Source organism: Pundamilia nyererei, unplaced genomic scaffold (assembly GCF_000239375.1).
Source record: "Pundamilia nyererei isolate P.nyererei 1_Seehausen unplaced genomic scaffold, PunNye1.0 scaffold00040, whole genome shotgun sequence".
Taxonomy (NCBI): Eukaryota; Metazoa; Chordata; class Actinopteri; order Cichliformes; family Cichlidae; genus Pundamilia; species Pundamilia nyererei.
In genome coordinates this window covers 2,597,696-2,615,854 of record NW_005187441.1, presented here as the reverse complement: position 1 = coordinate 2,615,854, position 18,159 = coordinate 2,597,696, and the positions used below count along the sequence as shown (strand labels likewise).

Here is an 18,159-nt window from a genome sequence, read left to right as displayed (position 1 = left end):
CTGGCTAACCACGCTTGCAAGCATTAGTTGATAATTGAGCACATTACTCTCTTGTCCAAATATGCTAACTTCAGGCTAAGTAAAAGAAAACAACATGGAAACAGCCAAAAATGTTAAATTTGAGGAACTTTGACGAACTCTGATGTCAAACACTGACTTTGGGCTCCAGAGTGGTTAGGCTATGAGTGGAAAAATTATGTAACCAAACAGCTTCAGAAAAGGTAAAGTCTAAAACAAAAGTAAAATAGTTTAAAAAAAACCAAACATGTTTCCTAACTTGAGGCCCCAACTACCTCAGGAGAAGACAACAATAAAATATTAAGAGGAGATGGGGTTTGTGATTAAAAATGACTGTTGAGCTGGAAGTGAGAGTATGTTGTGAGAATACTAAAGTCAAAGCTGTAGTTGATCAGCAACCAGTGTTCTGGAAGAAAAAGTAAGTTATTTTTTGTCAAGGGTGTTTCTGAAGAGGTTGGCCTCAGTACGTCATCAGAAAGGACTGCCATACAGCGAGGTAAAACGGTGACACAACTTACCCTACATTTTCTTCATCTGTGGTTCTCGGATTACAATATATTTGGCTTCCAACCCTGTCAATAGCAGCACGTTGCTTAGCTTGCAGTCCATTAATGCTTCCTGCTTCTCAAAACTAGAGGCTACACTGTCTATAAATACCTCACACAGCTCTTCTTCAAAGAAACCAAGCCATTCGTTTTACATCAGCAACGCTCAAAGTTTAAGAGTGCACCTTATCCCTGAGTCAAGTTTACATAAACTGACAGATGTGCTCCAAGAAAGAAAACAAATGAAAAAAAAACAGCATTTGCTATATTTGTCTACATAGTTCCCACGCTCAGTCTTCATTCACGGGAGAGAAAGGGGGGTTTGAAACCTAAGATGCTTCAGTCAAGCCTGTCCAGGCTGACAATGTCTCAATGAAACATGTCGGGGGGAAACAGGAAAAGAAACCGTAACAATGCTATTGTTGCTATATTGGTCGGCAAAGTGACAGCTAAGGACCAAGTACAGAGAGGGTCTTTTTGTTTTGCCTAGTCTATTCATGTCAATGCAGACTTTGTATATGGCAACTTATGGTGAGCACATAAGTACTGCTATATTTGGATGGATTGGATAATTTCACTTCCATATGACTTCCATAGACAATGGTGAACAGTCTCTGTGAAAAGTGCTACACAAGCCGAAAACTATTTTACAAGTGTTTTCAGACAAGTTGGCATCTTCCAAACAAACTATGGACAACTGTGGTAATCTGCTGGTGACCAAACTTTGACCTGTACGTATCAAAATACGTGGGTTTATAAATCATAGCAATCATAAACTATTTACTTTTTTCCCCACCAAAAAGTTCTATTTTATGAATACTATATGGTTAGGGGTTAGGGTTACTTTACATCAGACCTCATGAGGTTAAAGCCATTTCCAACTTCAACATAAACTATCACTAAAAGTGAGCAGCACCTACTTCTCTTTAATGCATTTGATGGCTTACTTAAGGCCTCAAGTTAGGCTACAGTGACCTCCCCTTCCTCAAGTTCTCCACTGTCTCGCAGATCAAACATAGAAACCTGGATTTCCTTGATCTCGCTGAGCCACCGCAGGTGAGAAAAAGCACTCGCAGCCCTGAGCCCGTGTTATCCAGCTGTCACCCACATGATTCAGCACGCACAAGATGCATGCACGCTCTCACACACATGCACTGATGTGTACTTAACACGGCCCAGCACAGAGAAATTCAATAACTTGACCTCTGGGAGGCTTAAAAACACAGAATGAGCGACTTGTGCGGATGTGAACAACGTGTAGAGCATGTAGTGCAGCTAACATGTATACGAAGGTGTTTTATCCTATCTGCACATACAGGGCTTTCAATAGAGGAGGAAGGAATTGGGGAGGACAGTACAGATAAACATCTCCACTTTCAAATTAACGCTGTCAAACTCCCTGCACACTTTCGTGGAAAGAAGACAAAACATTTGGGACCTCTGAAGCTGCTCTTACACACTCAAGTACTCAAGTACGAGTGCACTTTTAACCATCCTTCAAGGCACTGTCTCCTGTCTCCTTTATGTGTGCCGGCGCTTCAAGCAACCACCAAAATATCCAGTGGCTCTTTGAATTTGGGTCACAAAAAGCCAGACTCACATGCTACGTAACAATGCCCACACACAGACTTTTTTGGTAAGCTGCCAAAGTTTTACAGCTAATACCTGTCGACCTCTTAAAGTGGGATCAGCTGATTTGCTCGTGTCTGTGGAAGCTGCCACACTTCAGGGAGGACCACGAGCCCAAATTAAAAGCTGAAGTTCTTCAGAACTCCTCGCTATAAATGTCTGTCTAGCAACTGTTTCTTCACAAGTTTCTTTTCAACCACCATACAGACTGGCTCCACACTACTCGCTGGCTCAGTCCTGAAGCCACCGCTCTGTCATTATCATTCCAGCAATGCTGGCACTGAATGCTTCCACTCCTTATTTCCACTGAGAATACAGTCTGATCTGAGATGGAGGGTGAAAGCATGCGGGAATCCCCCAGGGACTGGGAGACTTAAGTAAACTACTCTAAGAAGAACTCCCTCTGAGACAGCCCACACCTCCCACACCTCCTTACAGTAAGCACACACACATACAAAAAAAAAAAAATACAAATCAAACTCCCCTCTCTTCTTCCTGTTCCTTACCTTCCACATGATTAAAATCCCATCATCCACAAACAAAAGTGAAAAAGAGAGGAAGAGAGAGAGAAGTGGGAGTGGGGGGGAGGGAATGTCAGCTATCTTTGGCTCTCTCTCTCCTCTGTGGGATGCAGAAACAGCAGCAGCGGCGGCAGTGGCAAAAGCAACAGCAAGCAGCAAACTTGGGACTCAGAGAGGATGTGGCTGCGTCTCCGTGGCTGTGTCATCACCTCTCATGACATGTTTCCTCCCCTGCCTGTGTAAGCCTTTCCATCCTGACCCGGCACAGAGAAAGAGAGAGAGAGAGAGAGACGGGACAAAGTAGTGTACCGCCCCCCTCTCTTTATCCCCTCCTCCTCTGTCCATTCCTCCCTTTCTGTTTCCCTGTATTCAAATCTGCCAGCGAGCTGCTCTGTCTCAAAGTAGGCCAATCACTGAACTGCTGGGGGGTGGAGTCAGGGCTCGCTGTGTGTGCAAGTGTCCTTGCAGTCATACAAACAGACATTGGGTGTGCATGTCTACTTATCCTTGCAGTAATATGTTTTGCATGCAAATTCATATTCCAAGTGTGATGAGCACAAAAAAACCCATCCCGTAGTTCTCAAGAGTGGATTTTCAAATAATTGCTTAGTCTCAGATGCAATAATTGAACAAATAAAAAGCCAGACTCCAGATTATTTTGCTGGGTTTATGTTTTCGTCTTGCAAATATTTACTGCATCTCTCAGTCACTTCAAGTGCCCTCTAAATGGCCAAACCTCCGGGAGTGAAAAATGAAGCCAGTAACAGCAGCTCCAAGAGTGGTTACTTGAGCCTGAAATGCTAGAAAAGACAAAGTCCTCACAGGCTCTCATGTTAAAATGTCCAATTTCATAGCATTAAAATACACGCTTACAGATACATGAAGCATTTGGGGTGTTTATGGATACTTTCCCCTTTCGTAACAGCCTTATAGTAGACACATTTTTTTCATAACTTCTCCTGTTGGATATTTTTAAGGCTAAAAGTTAGAGGTAGGGCTGTTTTGATTGGCATAGATGATAACTATAATACTTTTAATCATGACAGATATGGCTTGCTTATGTGGCACAGATTGTCCAAGAACTTTCAGGTCTATTCTTGGTATATTAAAGTGCAGCACCATATTAGCCCATAGCTTTGCACCAGTTAGTGCTTCCAGCACATACAGATTATGCAGCTTGTTAATTGAGCTAGCTTATATTTACACCCCAGTCACTCAGGCCGAGATTGTCGCCCCAGTTGACAACTGGCTGCCAACCACCATTTGGTATAGAAAAAAAAACTTCCTGAGTGTTTGCTGTAGGCAGCTGGAACCCTGAAGCCGATCACTAAAGTCTGAGTCATCCAGGTTTAGAGTCCATCAGTGACCGCCCAATAGCCTCTTGTCACTGGAGAAAATCTATATTTCGCATGTAGTTGGCAAATGGTTGCTGGAGGTTGGTAGGTGAAATTGTTTGCTAAGCTTGTTTGTTTACAGTGCCTGGTGAACCAAACTTCAGATTGCCACAGTTGTCCATAGTTTGTCTGAAGATGCCTACTTGTCTGCAAACACTTGCCAACTGCTAGTAAAGTGGTAGTAAAGTAGTTTTCAGTTTGCATAGCACTTTTTACTGTTGCAACATTAACTTTTGCTTTAAAGGCATCACAACCCTTTCATAGTTTCAGGTATTGTTTGGTAGTTAAGCATAATGGAGGACATAAAAACTGTTGTAAAAAACATTGCTAAGATTACATTTCTGATTATAGCTAATTTGTTTGGAGATTTGCAATGCAAAGTCAGTTCTTCAAATGCATCTGCACAGGTAGCATGCTAACACGAAGGAAGCCAAGAATCCAGAGCCCGAACTTAAACTGTTCCACAAATCACGTGTTGAGCTGTCAGGATTTAAGGCTCCATTTTCTAACTGTGCATGTTTCTAAAGACGAATCACTGTATTGATCGGTTACGCTGGTGCCAGTACTGAAAGAAAGACCTGATGTGTGTCCTCATCAGGATAGGGATTTGTGTTGACGTGTGGGCCTACAAGTTTTACATTATTCACTTCAAAATAATAATATGTGTGTCTGACTTTTGTTGAATAAAAGTTACATAAAACTGAATTGCTTGAAATACAAGTGCAGCAAGAAGATGAGGAAATCTCTTATTACATGTTACATACTGACACTATGTTTATCATCGTTGTGGTAAAGACACCAGTTGAATTTGACATTTAACTTTAATTTATACCAGCTTTGCTACAGTTAATAGCAGTTAGTGAGGAAGAACATTGTTTATGCTAGGGAGCTTAAAACCACAGATTAGTATAAATGCCGTGACCGTGATTTGTTATTTACTAGGAGAACAACAAGCATAGTGGAAGCTGTACTAAAGGCGAATGCCATCAACAGCAGTTCAAAGTAAGAACACTTCAACAAATATGTTAAATATTTGTCAAATGTAGTTCTCTTTGTATTGGAGATGAGTAAAATCCACTACACATGAGACACCTGTGTATTACCTTCCATCTGTCCACCCCTGACACGTCCTCAGCACAAATTCACCCTCTGTAATTTATTTAAATGCCTCCCCGATGTCGCTCCCTCTCTCCCTCCACCTTGAAACCTCAGCTGTTTTGGCTGCTCCCCATAAAAACAATCTCCTCCTTTTTTTTTCCCTTTTTTTTTAACACAGCCACAAGGAAAGCAGCTTAAATTAATCTCCGAGATGCAAGTCAGTCGCACACGCAGCCCACGCTGGCCTGTCATTACTGCAATCTTTGATCCAGAATCTTCAGCTGCTTGGAAAGCCTACCTGTCTGAAACGCAGTGGACAGTTCATTTTGAGAAAGCGATTATGTGTGAGAAATGGCAGAAAGTCTGAATCAAAACCATTTTTAAGAAGTCTACAGTTTATGTTTAAAAAAAAAAAAAACTTGATAGCAAGCAGCTCATTGCTAGCTTATCTGAAATAATCCCTAACACTTTTGCCCTAGAGAAGTGACTCCTCTAGTTTTTGAGTGTAGAACATGGTTCCTGCTCTTGCAGTGGATTGTCAGTTTAACTCTATCTTGCATGCTTGTATGTTTTGGCGTGAAAATATGTTGAATATGCCAGATAAACCTGTTTGTCTGGGTCTGCTAAGTCCCAAACAGCATGCCTAAAACTGTTAATGCTTGGCATTTCGTTTCACTGGTGCGTTTAACAGATTTCTATTAGATAATGTGTTTTTGGAGTTCTTATAAGGTCATTTAGAGCCAAAGTGGTAAAATACGCTTAAAGTGGGAAAGTATGGCATGCTTAGTGAATTTTTTAAACATCAGGGAACATTTTCATATTCCAAACCCTAGACTAAGTTGACTAAAGTGTATGTGTATGCTCAGTGTGTGTGTGTGTGTGTGTGTGTGTGTGTGTGTGTGTGTGTGTGTGTGTGTGTGTGTGTTGCAGTTGCAGGATTCTGGTGTGTATTTCTGGCAGTTGGAGTGGGATCAGTCGAGGTGAGGCTGCTGCTAAAGAATGCTCTTTTGGAAAAGGACAAGGAAAGAGTTTCCATCTCGGGTCAGTTGCCGGCAAGAGAGCAAGACCACTCACTTTCTGAACACTCTTTACCAGGCCGGCAAGACGTGAAGTGTTCCCTCGCTATGTGAAGAAGGAAAAGTAAAAGCACATGCAGTTAGTAAAAGAAAAATAAATGTCAAAGGAAAAATATGACCCTACGATCTAAGAACTAAGAATAAACATGAGTTGACTGGTGAAATTGGAAAATATGTCTCGCTAAAGGTTGGACTTTCAGGAGTGCCTTTTTTAAGTCTCAGATATTAGCTTCACAGAGATGGCAAGCATAGTCAGCTATGCTAAGTAACATACAAACACATTAATCAAATTTCTTTCTGCTGGTTAGTGCTGGTTAGTGTGATAGAGTGTGATACAATTACAGTGTGATGTAATTGTAGCAAAATTCTTAAAAAGCACACCTAATAATGAAAACTATAAGAACTTATACATTTTAAGATAGCTAGTTACAAAAGTATCCTGCTGGTACCACTGAGGAAACTAGCTATACACATACCAAAGCTGTATTCTTAAGTAGACGTTTAAGCTTGATTGGGACTTCTATGGAAAATCTGGGTCCTAACTTACGTCGTAACCTGAAACTCCTTTTAGTCCTACACCATAACCTTCCACGCCACTCAAGTCACTGCCGGTTGCATCGACCCAGCGTGTAGTTACATTTCTCAGGAGGTGCTCGTCAGGTTACATATAAGGTTACGGTGTAGGGTTAAAAGGAGTTTCCGCTCTTGATGGACGTTGCAATGTAGATTTCCTGCTGAAGCATAAATAACACAAAACTCTGTTTCTGTTCTTAAGTTGGGCCTTTTAACATTTGAGGATTGACATATTTTCAGAGTCAGACCCCATTGGTCATTTAAGGAACTGCAGTTTTTCACAATCAGCATAACGTCAGTAAACTTGTGTACGATCGCCAGTTCCTGTTGGAATTACGAACATCGACCAGTTCTCAAGCAGTAAATTCATCAGACCATATCTTTGTGATGCTAATGCCTGCATATAGGCCCCTACTGATCAGAGAAAAACTCTTTGTGAGGAAGGTAAGTTTCGTCTGAGGGATTAATGGAAGTCTAACAGAACTGCTTTGAATCCACGCAGACATGTTCTGAGCTGCTGCCACTGATAATCAGCACACTAATGTGCAGGAGTATGCTACATCTGTATCTGCCTACATCCATAAATGCACAGAGGACCTCTGTGTCATAAAGAACATCCCCACTAAGGCCAGTGAGAAACTATGGATGATACAGGAAGTACATGAAAAATTAAAAGTACAGAATGAACCAAGCTCAACTGTCTACAGGGGATGCCATTTCCTCTGCTTTCCACCGGAGCTTGGCACTTGTGGAGGAGAAGTCATGTATGAATGCTTCTTGTTGACTTCAGCTCAGCATTCAATACGGTCAGCAGATGGTCAACAAACCAACACCCAAGGGTATCTGGACCCCCATGTGTAACTGGCTGCTGGACTTCCTCACCAACAGACCTCAGTCAGTAAGAGTGGGAAACAGCATCTCCAGCTCCATCAGCTCGCCTCAGGGCTCTGTTCCGAGCCCACTGCTGTTCACGCTGCTGACATATGACTGCAGTGCCGCATCTGCTTCTAATCACATCATCAAGTATGCAGATGAAACAACAGTGGTAGGTCTCATTAGGAACAGCAATGACCTGTCCTATAGAGAGGAGGTGAAGCGATTGGTGGAATGGTGCAGTGTTAATAGTCTGTTCCTGAACACTGAACATTAAGAGGAGCAAGGAGATTATCATCGACTTCAGGAAAAAACAGCCCAGTCATTCCACACTTGTACTTGAGAACAAGTGCTGTGGAGGTAGTCAAAAGCATCAAGCTTTTGGGGGTAGAGATAACTGACAGCCTGGACTGATCATTTTATACAGGATCAGTAGTTAAATGGACTCAGCAGTGTCTGTACTTCCTGCTCCTGGATGAGGAGAGCATACCTTTGCCCTCCCATCCTCTCCACTTTCTACCGTGTCACTGTCCAGATCGTGCTGACCAGCTGTACCTCCATCTGGTTTGGCAGCTCCAGGGTCCCAGAGAAGAAGTCGCTACAGAGAGTGGTGAGAATTGCTGAAAAGATCAGTGGGACTTCTCTTCCATCCATCCAGGATATCCCACACAGACGCTGTCTCAGCAGAGCCCGTAACACCATCCCTACTATTCAAATTGCCATTATTCATTTGATTGATGTTAATCACCAGTCTATTTTGCCATCTGACTATATTTTGTTCTATTGTTTTGCGTGAACAGCTTTTACCTATTTCTTTAAAAATTGCTGCCTACTTTTGAACTTACCATTTATTCAGTTTTCTGTACCACTAAAGTGAGAGTTTGCTTTCCTTTGAAACAAAGTTTTGTCTTTGAGCGTGCACAGACTCAAAATGTTTTATTCCACTGATGCAACACTGTAGACATGGATACTGTATTGTGTTGCATTGACAGGTCGTCTGTTACTTTTTTTCCCCCCTTGGAAGTTATCCAACAGCACTCTTTGGAATTAAAACATGAACACGAGGACTCTTCATTCAAGTCTCTCAGCACACACACAGTAGCTAAAGCTTTGTGTGTGTGCTGTAAAGCAGCGTGACTGTTTTTCACTTTGAACTATATATCCCTGTGATGCCCCTGGTGGTATTGTGATTGTGCTTCAAATGTCATTGTGGAAAAAGACAAAAGGGTGCTGAGTATTAGAATAATAATGGCTTCATTTTATAACTTTTAAAGCAAGAAATAAAAGAAAAATATTTTTTTCTTCTTTTTTTTTTTTTAGTAAAAACACAAAATTTTCCATTCTGTTCAGAAATGTCATTTCCGTGGAGATGTTTTGGCACACACATAGAAACACAGATGTATTCACAAACCAGAGAGACCGAGAAAGTTTGACTCTGTTTGTATTCAAGGCTGCGGTTTTGTTTGTACCCAGAGAGCTTTTTTTTTGTCATCAGCTGTAAGAAAACATGAGACAGATAATAAAGTTAGTGATGGTAAAAGCTTTTCTATGGAAACCCAAAGCAATATTTCCAAGCTTGATTTTTATCGTCTGCTTTATGAAGGCTGCTCCATCTTTTGGTAAAATATAGGGTCTGTACTCTTGCCTTTTCATTTTCAAGTGTCCCATGACGACTCTCAATTTGGGAAAGGTTGGCCTCCGCTCAGAATTTAAAGAGGCTTTACTTTTAACTACCAGGAATGAGCGGAATGCAGAGGGGTCTGTCTCCTCTCTCGGACCATTACAGGGATAAAAGACGACAGGGTTATGACCAAGACTTTTGCAGAGGGCAGCAACGCCATGGGTAGCCTGGGATTTGTAGGATTTACCTCACGTGTGCACTTCAAGGTATTTAAATAGACCCTGGTCAACATCCTGGGTGAACGATATGCAAAAAGACAAATTCTGTAGAGTATCCAACAATGCAAATCCTTTCAAACCCACCAATCCGTGCTAAAAAAAAACATCAGATCCATCTGCATATTATCTTCCAGAGGCACTTTTACGACTTGGATGGAGAGCATCTTAAAACCTCCCCTCTTCACTGATTGTTATCTTTAACAGTATTTACTGTATGACTCATGTGAAGCTTGGGAGATATTCTGTATAGGCCTTCTTATGTTTGCTCTCAATTGCAGACCTTCTTGTATAAGACCAAAAGAAAACACGGGGCCGTCTTTGTAGTTGCAGTAAAAGCCCTTTTGGAAAATGCCAAACAGATTTCCCCTCAAGCTGACCTTTGGCCCTTTTTTTAAGAGCAAGTTCACATGCGGTCAGCAGAGGACTGGTTTTAATCAGGAAGTTGAAGACATACAGCTGGTACCAGCTGAGACATTGTCTGCTTTGAAGCGCAGTTTGGGATTTAAGAGGGTGTAAAGTAGGAATGAAGTTGCATTTTGGTTGTGCTCCTGTGTGTGTTTTGGGAGATACTCTTGTGGAGCCTGGAAGCTATCTGTCTCTGTCAAGTGACCTCAGTAAATAAAGTGATCTAATCTGCGAAAAACTAATACACAGAAAAGCCTCAAAAAACAGACATTAGGAAGGGACAAGAGGCAAGACAGACAGATTAAGAGATAAAGAAGGGGGGGGGGGAGGGGGGTAGTGCAGGAGATAAAGAAATCAACATGATAAACACTAAGTGCAAGGTCTCTCTTTTCTCAGAAAATGACTATAGATCAAGAGTAACCTTTCTGTGTCAGCAAAGAGTAGTTCCAATAACAAACAAATCAGATGTGGGGCCTCAATTTGCTCTGTTAGTACACTCCATGTAGTGCACACTATTTTAAAATAAATTATATTGCATAGTATGTGAGTTTGTCTCTAATCGAAGACAGTAAGTTGTCTTAGTTTTAACTAATTTGACCCTACACCTGGTATTTCAATGAAACGCTGCTGCTAGCTAGTGACCAAACTCAGTGATAGTTTGCTATGCAATGGCTAGCTAAAACTGCTGTTATCCTATGCTCTTCTACTGGAACAGCAATGTTATTCAGGTAACCTGTTAGAGCAGGGGTGTCAAACTCAAATACACAGTGGGCCAAAATTCAAAACTGGAACTGGGTTGTAACAAGTTACTGTTGCCTTCTAACGTTAATATTTATTGAAATATATTTATTCCTCCAGATATAAGAATGAATTTTTTCTTATGGACTCAAACACGTTTTGCTGAAAAACTGTATGAAAAACTGTAAAAATATGGAACAAGCAAAGCTTAATACTAAACAATATATATATTAGCTGTATAATACCAGTAGGCCAGCTCTAATAGTAATTTGGTATGGCTTCGCGGGCCAAATGTAATTAGGCTGCGGGCCAAATTTGGCCCACGGGCCAGAGTTTGACACCATCCTCTAGAGGATGTTCAGATGGTGAAGGTTTTATTCCAAGAAAATATCCTCCACGCCATGACATCACCACCACCAGCCTGAACCACTGACATAAGGTGGCTCCACACTTTCATGTTATGCATGCCAGACTCTGACCATACCATCTGAGAGTCATCAGACCAGGGTTCTAACCATCTATATTCCAAATTTAGTGAGACAGTGTGACTTGTAGCCTCTTTTTTCTGTTCTTCACTGACATGTGGCTCCTGGTGTGCTCTTCTGCTTAAAGGTATGATATCTTGTGAACCATTTACAGATGCTCTTCTGCATACCTGGGTTGTAACAAGTTACTGTTGCCTTCTTATCACCTCAATGCAGTCTGGCCATTCTCCCCTGACCTTTGGCATCAAGACGGCATTTTCCCCAGAGAAGTGCTGCTCATTGGATAGTGTCTCTTTTTCAGACCATTCTCTGTAAACCCTAGAGATTTTGGTTGTGTGGAAAAAGTCCAGAAGATCAACATTTTCTGAAATACACTTATAAAATGTGTTCAATGTGCAGCCCATTGTGTTGGATTGTCAATGCAACCCTCTTCTCCCACTCTTCACACACTGATAGCAGCACCGCAGGAGAAATGCCAGCACAGGCATCCAGTATCCGTACACAGCAAAATCTCCAGTGTTACATTAACAGTAGAGAGTGTCTATATGGGTCCACACCTCTGAGTGTTAAATACAACACTGTTGAGTGTTAAATTAACACTTTTGACAGTGTTATATGTTTAAAAGTAACCTAGTCAGTTTTGAAGATTAACAATGGCTAACACTGAGCAGTGCTGATTTTCTAACACTGGAATATTCCTAACATTTTGAGTTATTTTCCAGTGTTAGAAAATCAGCACTGGGAACGTGAGCATTAGCCGGCTCTTGGGCGGTCGCTGTCACGCACAACCAAGTTTGTTTCTCTGTTCAGCCATTGTTAATCTTCAAAACTGACTAGGTTACTTTTAAACATATAACACTGTCAAAAGTGTTAATTTAACACTCAACAGTGTTGTATTTAACACTCAGAGGTGTGGACCCATATAGACACTCTCTAGTGTTAATTTAACACTGGAGATTTTGCTGTGTAGTTTCAGGTGCTGCACATCTCGTATCTTCACACCATAGACAATTGTCTTCAGATGACCCCAAAGATAAAAGTCTAAGGGGGTCAGATCGGGAGACCTTGGGGGGCATTCTACTGGCCCACAACGACCAATCCACTTTCCAGGAAACTGTTCATTTAAGAATGCTCGGACCTGGCACCCATTATGTGGTGGTGCACCATCTTGCCAGAAAAACTCAGGGAACGTGCCACCTTCAGTGCACAAAGAGGGAAACACATCATCATGTAGCAATTTCAAATATCCAGTGGCCTTGAGGTTTCCATTGATGAAGAATGGACCCACTATCGTTGTACCCCATATACCACACCAAACTAGAGATGGCACGATACCACTTTTTTATGTCCGATACCGATATCATAAATTTGGATATCTGCCGATACTGATGTGAATCCGATATAGTGTGTTTTTTAATCAATAAAAATGTTTTTTTAATATCTTGCTGCTTTTTGTATAAGTTCATACTCAAGTTACAAAAAAACAAACACTAAAGCTATTCTGTTATACCTGTATGTAAAAATATTTCATAGCTCAGCAATACTGATCAATCTAATAAACTTAAACTTAAGCAACCTAACTAATAGTGTTCTAAAACTCCCAGCAAAAAAAAATCAAAAATAGAGAACCCCCCCACCCTCCACCTCATGATGCTTAATCGACGTAATCAACTTTAATTTGATGCAGTGTGGGGGAAAAAATGCACAGAACTCAATTATTTTTCAAGAATAATTAAATAGATTCAGCATCTTTCTTCAACAGAATTGCAGACTGCACAGATGGAAAAAGTACTATAGCTTACCTAGGGTATATTAGACTTAATAGTTACTATATACAGTAATGGACTTCTATACATTTTTTTATCAGATTAAAACTTTGGGTGTAAGATGCGGATAATTATTTATTAAAAGCTACACAATTTAAATGAGAATAAGAAAGAAAAGTATGTCTTTGTGCCCCCTTTTCCCTGTTAATGCCCTATCGGCCCCCCTGGCTAAACTTTGCTAGATCCGCCCCTGCACAGTTAAGATCCTGGTGTAAAAAGTAATATTAAATAAATTCTAACAACAGCTTATCAAGCTTAAACGTGCTGCTGTTGTTCAGCCGCTGGTTTCCTCTTTCTGGTGCGAAGTGGGCCAAAAACAAAGAAGAGAGACGGGAGTCGCGACAGAAAAGCCGATCAGCTGATCATTGATCAGTTTCATGATTGAAGTAGCAGCAGGAGAGGCAGGGAGAGAGAAGAGGCAGTTGCTCCATATATCGGTTGTTAAGCTTAATGCGGGAATGCTTTACAAACATTCAGAGATGGACTTACACACTTGCTTTATTTTTCTCGGGGATATCTTTGTCGGAGATGAAATTCCGGGTTGGTAGCGAAGCTCCAGATGCTTAACCAGACCACTGACAGGTCTCGCACGCCACAGCCACTCTATCACGTGACTCATACTGTTCCGACGTGCTAAAGTTATAAGGCGAGTTACAGCGTGTCGCAAGTTTTGTGAGGTGCTTTTTTGATATTTAACGGATCGGATTACATTATTTATTTCTCTCCAGTAGTTTAGGTCAGTATCAGACCAATACCGATACGTAATATCGGATCGGTCCATTTCTACACCAAACCATGACTTTTGTTGTTCCAACAGTCTTGGAGGGATCCATCCAATGTGGATTAGTGTCAGACCAATAGCGGTGGTTTTGTTTGTTAACTTCACCATTCACATAAAAGTTTGCCTCATCACTGAACAAAATCTTCTGCGTGAACTGAGGGTCCTGTTCAAATTTTTGTTTTGCCCATTCTGCAAATTCCGTGCGCCGATCTGGGTCATCCTCGTTGAGATGCGGCAGTAGCTGCACTTTGTAAGGGTGCCATTTGTGAGTAGCTAATATCCGCCGAAGGGATGTTCGACTAATGCCACTCTCCAGTGACATGTGGCGAGTGCTACGCTTTGGGCGCTTGCTGAATGAAGCTAGGACAGCCACTGATGTTTCTTCATTAGTGACATTTTTCTTGCGTCCACATTTTGGCAAATCCAACACTGAACCAGTTTCACGAAACTTAGCAAGCAGTTTGCTAACTGTAGCATGGGAGATGGGTGGTCTCGTAGGGTGTCTTGCATTTCTTTTTCCCTTCTCCCCCGTCCCTCTTCTCAGCTGTTTCTCTTTCCTTCTTTCTTTCTCCCCTTCTTTCCCCCAGTCAAGTCTGTCCCGTATTCAGTAAGTGAAAATAAAATAAACAATAAAAAGGTGAATCAAATGGACCATTACGGCAAGGCTGGGATGGTCAGTTTGGTAAAGTAAATCCGTTGGGCATCTTTCTTTGCCTTTAGACAACAATTCTGATGGCAAAAGAGCCAAACGGGACAGGCCAAAAAAAAAAAAAAAAAAAGGGTGTCTTGCATTGAAATCTGCTGCAATGACCCGGTTACCGCCAGATATCAACACAATTTCGATCCGCTCCTCACGTGTTAACCTCTTCAACATGTCAATGGCTGTGAACAAAGAGAAACTTGTAAATAACTCGTGAAAGAATAAAGTTATGTTGAAACCAAGCACACCATTGTTTTTCTTGTGACATTACCAATAAGTTTGATGTGTCACATGGCCCTCTTCCTATTGAAAAAACAAAAGTTGTATCCAAGATGGCCGACTTCTAAATGGCCACCATGGTCACCACCCATCTTGAGGAGTTTGCCCCCTCACATATACTAACGTGCCACAAACAGGGCTTTAATATCACCAACCACTCCCACCAACCATTGTTATTACGGTGTATCCATATAAATGGCCCACCCTGTACTCAGACCAGCCCAACTAGGCCCAAAAATCCTTCCACTTTCAAAGTTCCTTAAACCAGCTTTTCTTTCCCTTTCTGATGGTCAGTTTAAACTTAAACAGTTGCTGATTAAACATTGGTGCTGACGAGCAGTTGAACAGGTCTTCCTAAAAATGTGTGCTCAGTCTACATACTATACTTACATACCCATATGTCACTGCATGTACATGAATGTACCCATTCACTCAAAATAGCAAGAGTACATATGGACATATCGTTAGCTTCATAGCATAAGTGCCTAAGTCATTTTTTTGTGTTTTCAGAAAACAAGAAAAAACTAATTTTCTAAATATCACATGCATATTTTTACATATCACATGCAATTTGACCAAAAAATGACTTAGGCACTTATGCTATGAAGCTAACGATATGCGATTTGAGAAACAAGAAGAATACTGAATGTTGCACATTTACAACATGAATCAGCAGATAGCACAGAATCAGAGGTGAGTCTGCACTCACGTCTATTTGTGTACGTGAACTGGATGAACTCAAGCCTGACATACAACAATATTTTGATTCCCCGCTGTTTGTGTGTTCTGAACAAAAAAAGAATGAGACAACTGAGGTCAGGCTGAGTAACAAACTCTGAACCATGAGCAGTTGTGAACATCTCCTTTCAAGCGTGACATGGCATTGGATGTGATTAAAAACAGGGTTACAGTTAAATTAGACTCAGAGCAGTTCTTTTCCACATTATTCATGTGGGGTACTAAACATCCTCTCTTCTAGATCCATTGTCTAAATCTGGCACATTACCCAACAGCTAGAGCTCAAGGTCATTCTGTCACCACTGGAACATCATCTGGGCTAATGCAAACATGCCCCTATGCACAGAGAAGCGTGCAAGCATAAATGCCCCAAAAGCCTGCACACAAATGTGCACCCGTATTGCACACGGGCAAACGGGGATAAACATAGACATGTGCACATAAGTGTACTCGCACACATGCATACATATGGGTGTCAGGCAGCATCATCATTAGCTGTCAGCGGACCCAGTGTGGCCTCAAACTGTCACTGAAGGACTCCCGTCCCCGATGCTTGCCTTCAACCCATTGCAGTACCAGCTGGCACGCTATGACATCACATAATTTCACCAAAAAAAGACTAAGACAAGAAATGTCTGTATCTTTAAAACAATAATAATAATAATAATAATAAAGGTCAAAAATGTTTATTTTGAACAAAAGATTGACAGCGTTTTAAGAGTTTAGCCACAAAACTAAAAAACGAAACCACTGGTTTGGTTCATAGCCTCCAACGGTCTTGTCTTTGTTCAGCATTTCAGTTCAACAGTTTGAATAAATAAGAGCTGCTTATTACCAGCAGGCTACCACAACTTCATTATTTGTTACAGCTGGCTGTGCTGCATGCATTGTGCCTGGGCAAAAAAGAAAATCTGTCTTGGCATATAAGACAAAATCATTTTAGCTCAAAGTCAAAAAGCTTCGGCTTTACCGGAGCTTTCGCCTGCACCTCGTATCATCAGCAAATGGAAGTCATTTCAATTTATAATGCTAGTCACAGAATAAAGGCCTGTATAAAAAAACAGAAGTCAGGGAGCTTCATAATATAAGCATCATTTTCACATCAGTAAATTTTAAATGATACCCAGCACCACTGATGCTAAGGCGTATTTCTCTGACCTGCCTAAAGGCTCAATCCAGCATTAATACTCTGTCAAACGTAATAAAGTTGGACAGTTTTTTGACCAGGCTCTCATAAACCGAGACACTGAAAACTGTGTGGAAGACCTCCATAAAACGGGGCTATCTTTAAGCCATTTGTTACTGATTCATGAATCAGCTTAAGGGTCAGTAACATCCTGCTTTTTTTTAAGTAGCAAAGAGCAAAAAAGATCAGATCATTCTGCCTTTCTTTTTTATATTCCTATTACTAATACCAATCCAGTTTTATTAGATCAAGATGCAACTTGGGAAGGTTTAAAGAGGAAAAAGCATCAGCTGCACATAATAGGTCACTGGATATTCTGCACCACTTGGTGAGCATTAGCCGGCTCTCGGGCGGTCGCTGTCACGCACAACCAAGTTTGTTTCTCTGTTCAGGCATCGCTGCATTATCTATTAAAATTCTCACACGGGGGCAAGAGTACCGCAGAGTGTGTCTGCCATCTTGAATGAGGGTGTGATGAGGCATAAAAATTCTCTTCACTCCTCCTTCCTTTCAGCCCAGGCTACAAACGAAATCCAGTTTAAGATATTTGCCGTTTGTGGCCGAGAGGAAGGTCAGCGTGTTTTCCCTTTATTGTCCTGTCAAGCACAGCTGAATACCACGGAGCTTTTCAAACTAAAATCCTAATTATGCCCCCGTGTAACCCTCTAATTAGTACATTAACATATCCGTCGATAATGCTCTACTTGCACCCATTCAGCTCACCATTCGTCCTTGCCTCATTGTATAACTCATGAACCGCACATTCTACAGTAAATGACGGTCTTTACAAACTTGGATGATAAAGTACAGCAAATGTCAGTGCCTCATAAGCACTGAGAGTACAGCTGGTAAATTACTAGTGTTGATAACATTTTATACATTTTTATGCTACCATAGATGACATGAGACAGTAGCAATTACGTGTTTATAACCCTGGTACATTTTAATATATGCTATATTTTGTATTTGTTGGTGATTATCAAATGTGATATTTATGAAAAAGATTTCAACAGTCAAATACTGTTGTTCAATAAAAGCCCCTGGCAATTCAGATCAACACTCAGGGTCCAACATAACTGATGAAACAGCCCTAATTGCCTTTTAAGCATAGACTGTATATAAAAGATAGACAGACCACCTACCGGTTTTGGACTCCACATTTATCTCAGTGGCATCCAGATGGGGCCAGAAAGTACCACATCTGGAGGTAGTACTAAAAAGTAAATAATAAACCAAGGCTAAGCTTTACCACCATTGCCGTCTAGAAGATGTGCAGCACCTGAAACTACGGATATTGGATGCCTGTGCTGGTATTTCTCCTGTGGTGTTGCTATCAGTATGTGAAGAGTGGGAGAAGAGGGTTGCATTGACAATCCAACACAATGGGCAGCACAC

The 18,159-nt window shown here is 41.2% G+C and overlaps 1 protein-coding gene across 2 annotated transcripts in view; it reads right to left on the bottom strand.

Moving 5' to 3' along the window:
* LOC102199645 (E3 ubiquitin-protein ligase Midline-1) overlaps positions 1-18,159 on the bottom strand; it is a 92,426-nt gene that overhangs the window by 54,826 nt on the left and 19,441 nt on the right. The window contains exon 1 of one of the 2 annotated variants that reach the window (XM_005730969.2): positions 2,699-2,966. The exons of the other annotated variant lie outside the window; for it this stretch is intronic. The gene's annotated coding sequence lies outside the window, so the exon portion shown is untranslated. Of the gene's footprint in view, positions 1-2,698; positions 2,967-18,159 lie in introns of those variants that run through there. 2 annotated transcript variants of the gene reach the window in all.